This window comes from Thermobia domestica, chromosome 8 (assembly GCF_964235325.1).
Source record: "Thermobia domestica chromosome 8, izTheDome1.hap1.1, whole genome shotgun sequence".
Lineage (NCBI taxonomy): Eukaryota > Metazoa > Arthropoda > Insecta > Zygentoma > Lepismatidae > Thermobia > Thermobia domestica.
In genome coordinates this window covers 137434357-137440356 of record NC_137461.1, presented here as the reverse complement: position 1 = coordinate 137440356, position 6000 = coordinate 137434357, and positions in this window count along the sequence as shown.

The following is a 6000-nucleotide window of genomic DNA, read 5'->3' as shown; positions in this document are numbered from 1 at the left end:
GATTATACACATACTAACATCATAAGAAATACCAGGCGGATTCGTTATCAAATTATATTCCTACAACAACATATTTATAGACATGCAACAATCTTGGACATGAGTGTACATACAAGACATGAATATAGGATGGCATAATTTGAAGTAATGCAGGGTGTTTCAAAATGAATATTAGGGTTTTGAAACTTTGTAGTATCTATTACAATTAACTTACAATTATAAGTATTATCAAATGAAAGAACAACTCAAACAGTTTTGAAGACACGCATGCCACACATTGTTTCCTGTCTGCCGTTAGAAAGAGCAAGTAGCAAAGATGGAGACTAGAGACCAGAAAGCTTTGTGTGTTTTAACTTTGCAAAGACTGAATTTGTAGTTACAGTGCAACCGTCTGTGTGAATTGAATGTTTTGTGCCATATGGCGGAAAGTTTATGGGCCTTTCTCACCTATTGACTCAATGTGTGCCATGTGACGAATGAAGCTCACATCGAACACTTGAAGCAAAAACTGTTTGAGGTGTTCTTTTATTTGATGTATTGTTTATAATTGTGCGTAAAATGTAATAAGTACTGCGAAGACTTAATTCCTCGATATTCATTTTGAAACACCCTGCATTTCTCAGCATCAGTATTGGAACTAAGATGTAAAAAGGAGAGATTGTGATTGTTTACAACAACGATATTATTATTAGTCAAGACTATAATTAATACAACAACACAAGTTAGTAGTCAAAAATGTAATTAAATGTACACTCGTAACCCTTTCGGACCCAGGTGGCCAAAGTGGCACATACGGATATGTCAATTTTTTAATCCGCTCCTGTATGGTCACTAATTAAGATATCGGTATATATATATTTCTTGCCAAATATGGTTGGTCCATAGTTTATCATTTTAGTTTCTTTTTCTTCTGTGTGTCGAATTTCCCTCTCAAATTTCACCCCAGTCAAAAATTCGAGAATTTTCGAATTTTCTTTATTACTTTTCCCCTGTAGTTTCATTCGTTGTAGAGAGAGCTCCTTAAGACTTATCAGGTAGATACGTCCGATGGATACCTAATTGTTGACATCAATTGGACGGGCTTTCGCGCAGTGTTGCCAACTACGGAAATTAAAATCTCCTTAAATTTGGGCAAAAAATTCGAAATTTTTGTTATAAACCGTACCTATACGTCCGAATGCAAGTCAACTTACGTCAGTCGAACATTTGTTCTTACTGAACAAACTCGGGTACATATCGTTACAGTGGGGTAATTAGGGGACGCACGAAAAATTCGGATTAAGGTTCTAACTCTTGATTTTCCCCTACTTTTCTCTTCATCGAAATATATTTTTGGTAATTAAAAGCATTGTTTCTTAAATATCGCCATGATACTTGTAGGATATATTAGTAATGTACCAGTGTTTATTTTAAGATAGTTTTCGTCTGTCTGGTAGCAGTATTGCCACCTACGGAAAATTTTAATTCAATATGTTAGGGGAAAGTTACGTGTTTTGTCTATTATATCCCTCTTGTTGGCTACATAGAAACAAAAGTGCCAGTATCTGAAAGTCTTGTCTTTACCCTTCACAACGCACTATAGAAAGTTTCAATTGGATAGTTAGGGGAAGTACAGTTAAGGTTTACAGTAGATCTTGCTCTCTAAGTGGAAAGATAACTGTGATTTTTTTTAGGTAGACTGAAATATTTTTTAATGACCTGCTTACTTTATTAGATATTGTCACAATACTTGTAGGGTATATTATAGGGATACCAAAGCTTCTTTTAAGATAGTTTGTGTGTGTCTGCTAGCACTGTTGCCAGCTACAGAAAATTTTAATTTCCGATTTTAGGGAGAAATTTTGTGAAAAAATCCCTTTTTGTCTCTATTATTTCCCTCTTGTTGGCTACATTCGAACAAACGTACCACTGGCTGAAAGCCTCGTCTTTGGCCTACACAGCACATCATAAAAAGTTTCGGTAGAATAATTAGGAGAAGTACAGTTAAGGGTTATAATAAACTATGTTCTGTAAATGTTAAGGAAATTGTGAATTTCTGAGGTAGAATGAGATTTTTTTTTTAAAAAATCATGCTTACTTTGTTAGATATCGCCATGATACTTGTAGGAAATATTCTTGGGGTACGAAGATTTACTTTCAGATACTTTACGTCTGTTTTATGACAGTGTTTCCAGCCAAAACAATTAATTCCTGATTTTAAGTAAAAAATTTGGCAAATTTCCCTTTCCCCTCTATTATTTCCCTCTTGCTCGCTACGTTGCAACAAATGTACCACTACCTGAAAGCCTTCTCTTTAGCCTACAGAACGCACCATAAAAAGTTTCAATAGGATAATTAGAGAAGCAATAGCCCCGGCATATTTGTTGGTTTTTGCTTCTGAGGCGTAAAAAGTGTCAACATTTCATGTGTATGGAAACAGAGAATTTTTTCTTTCTCTCTTTGAATGGAAGCCAGCGACTTTAGGTTTTCACTGTACCTTGTCAACGCACCAAAGAATTTTTTTAGGCGACTTAGACCCATATGGCATCAGTGGTGCTAGATACAAAAATCTTGAAATTCGGTTAGGGATTTTTTGTAAATTTTCACCCCTACATTTCCCTCAGTAATTTCCCACCCGCTCGCAACACTGCAATGTAATGTACACCAAAAAATAGCCACATTCCTTTTCTAAAAAACAAGGTCTTAACCATATCAATAGGGTAAATTGTTTTTGAGCAATAAGTCACTAATTGACAAAGTAGGAAAACGCCAAAAATGATCTGGGTCCGAATGGAATAATCACACGATTTTGCTCGTATAGGTACAAGGAAACAAACGATTTGTAAGTTACGAGGGCTTCGATTCAAGTTCTATTGATTATTTCAATAATCTTCAAGATAAATCAATAAATAATAGCTGCCAGAAAAAAAACAGACATTTGAAAAAAAACATGAAAAAGAACGATGTTTTTTATTGAAAAAAAACTTCACAGAAAAAAAACCGTTTTTTTACAACACTACCTGCAACAGAAGTCGCTCAAGAAAATCCATAGTTGCATGCTAGACACATTGGGTGGACAGTGAACTTCATACTTCACTGTGAAGAAATGGTGTGCGAACTTCAAGCGTGGTGAATTTTCAACAGAAGAAGGTTACAGGTGTGGCAGGCCAGTGTCAGTGTCAACTACGGAAAAAGTGGACCAGATTCATGACCTCATTTTGAGCAAAAGACGGATTTCGCTTCAGGAGATAGCTGACAAAGTGCACATATCCAAAGAACGTGTTGGGTCAATAAACCATGATCAGTTGGACATGCGCAAGCTTTCTGCGAAATGGATTCCGAAATGTTTGAACGCGGATCAGAAACGCGAACGTGTGAGATCATCGCAGATGATTTTACGTTATTTTGCGAACTCCAAGGACGATTTTTTGAATCGGCTTGTTACCCAGGATGAAACATGGTTGCATTACTTTGATCCGGAAAACAAACAGCAGTCATGCGAGTGGCGCCACTCAGGATCTCCAAGGCCCAAAAAATCCAAAGCATAAAAGTCCGCAGGGAAGGTGCTTGCCTCAATATTCTGGGATAAGGATGGTGTTTTGCTCTCAGACTACCTTCCAAAGGGTCAAACCATAACTGCAGATTATTAGTGCAGTCTGTTGGCTAAGGTAAAAGACGCTATTAAAGAAAAGCGCCGGGGAAAGTTCACACGAGGTGTCTTGTTCTTGCAGGACAATGCTCCCGTCCACAAGGCTGGCAGAACAATGGATTTTCTGAGGGACCTAGGGTTTCAGTGCATTAACCACCCACCTTACTCCCCAGATGTTGCCCCTTCTGATTATTATGTTTCCAAAACTCAAAACAGCATGAAAGGACAGAAATTTCACAGTGATGAAGAGGTGATAACAGCTACGGAATAGTTTTCTGCAGACCTTGAGATTTTTTTTTGGGGGGGGGGGGAAGGGGGTTCGAGAAGTTGCAGCATCGAAGTGCCAAGTGTGTTGACCTTCGAGGAGACTATGTTGAATAGCCTCACACTTTCATGCCTGCAGCTCAAGTCCTTCTGGGTCGGGCCGAGAACTTATCAGCCCACCCTCGTGTGATTAAAAGTAATGAGCATTCCCTTTTATCCAACATTTTATACTTGAGTTACGCTTGTTTTTGCATTTTTCCGACAAATTTTTGGTTGATTATAGCGCCGAAAGCACGCATTTCTGCAGTCAGGTTGATCTACACTTTTCGTCTTGGTATCAGGAATCACTTTATATTCTCTCTCTCTGTCTATATATATATATATATATATATATATATATATATATTACACCGGGGCAGTCAAAAAGTTCTCGGAATTTTGTTGCGGCTCTTTATTGCCACAATATAGGTACACAATTACTTAATCGCTTTCAAAATAGATTCTTCGAACATACATACTCGCTCAACTGCTGCAGCCATTGCTGGAAACAGACGAAAGTCCCCTTTTACCATCTTTCGCAGTTCAGCCATCACGTTGGTCTTGATCGTCTTCTACGATAGTAAAACGGGCACCTTCGAGGCCAATTTTTCCTTAAAGCATTGTGATTATAAACTGTTTTAAGGCTATCAAAGCGTCTGAAGCCTTTCCCTAATTTGTACATGAACTCTATGTCTGGGTCATTCCACGTCAGTTCAACCAAGGATTTTAACCCACTATCTGAGATTTGGATGAAATTTGGTATTGTTATAAAACTTATGCTGACTACAAGTGTGTAAATTTTATTGCAATAGCTTCAGTGGTTCAGAAGTTATTGTATTTCAAAAATAAGAAGAAAACCCATGTTTAACGGTCGCGACATGGTATTTTCCCGGTTAGAAAGAACACTAAAACAATCATATTTCGGTTCCTATTAATGTTAGAAACATGATTCTTTTTTTATTCAGATTGTCTTGAAGTTGTTTACCATTAAAAACATGAAAACTTTCCTTAGAACTAATAGAAAATTTATAAAGTCATTTGAAAGGTAACATTTTGAGAAAACTACTAGAACGCCATTTTGTAAACTTCAAACCTTAATTTCTCAAAATCCCAATAATGGATTTCAATGAATTTGTTTTCATTTGAAAGCTTATTACATCTAGTTTTACATATACAAAAATTGTGATGGGCCATCCAAACACTGAGGAGATATCCCAGTCAGTGTTGCCAACTGATTGTGAAATAAACATTTTTCAATTACTTCCATACGATTTAATATATCCACCCCAAAATTGGTATAAGTACTCTTCGGTATCCTAGAAACACGTCTGTGAGCATTACCACTCCTCCCAACCCACCCAGTTGTCAGGGTTGCCAACCAATTTCAGGCTTGCCTGTCACAACGTTAGACGTATCTGTACCCACACTTTGCATTATTACGTGCGACATTACAAATATACGAAATCGTGTGGACCAAATACCCTTAATTACTGAACTACCAATTTTGTAAAAACATTATATATATATTCAATTAATACAGAACACTGTGTTCGACACCCTACTAACCTGTACGTAGGGCTCAAAAACCGTATTCACTCTGCTCTCATTTCCAAACAATAGCGAAATTCGTCTTTTTCTTTCTTTGAAAATATACATGACACTAAAAACATGCTACATAGTTCAGCGCTCTAAATCTTTCCGAAAGTCAGAGTTAGTGAATGTATTTGAAGATCTTCCAAATATTTCTTACCCCGCACAACGGAGGGCGTATCAGCTAGTATATCTATAACAAGTAAAGTCTTATACTGCTGTTCTAATATAGTACAGTTATTCTTCGAATTAAGAGAAGTACTGTATCTCAATGTGATTCTCCCTACTAATTATGACTATTCAACACAAAAGTTACTGCATTCTTTCAGATGATATGGAACATGACCTACCAACAGTCTTTCGAACACAGAAACTGGTAATGTCGAATTTAAAACAAAATTTTCCTCGCGTAACAAAAGTGGAATATTTCACTGATGGGTGAGGAGCCCAATATAAAAACTGCAAAGCCTTCTTTCTTA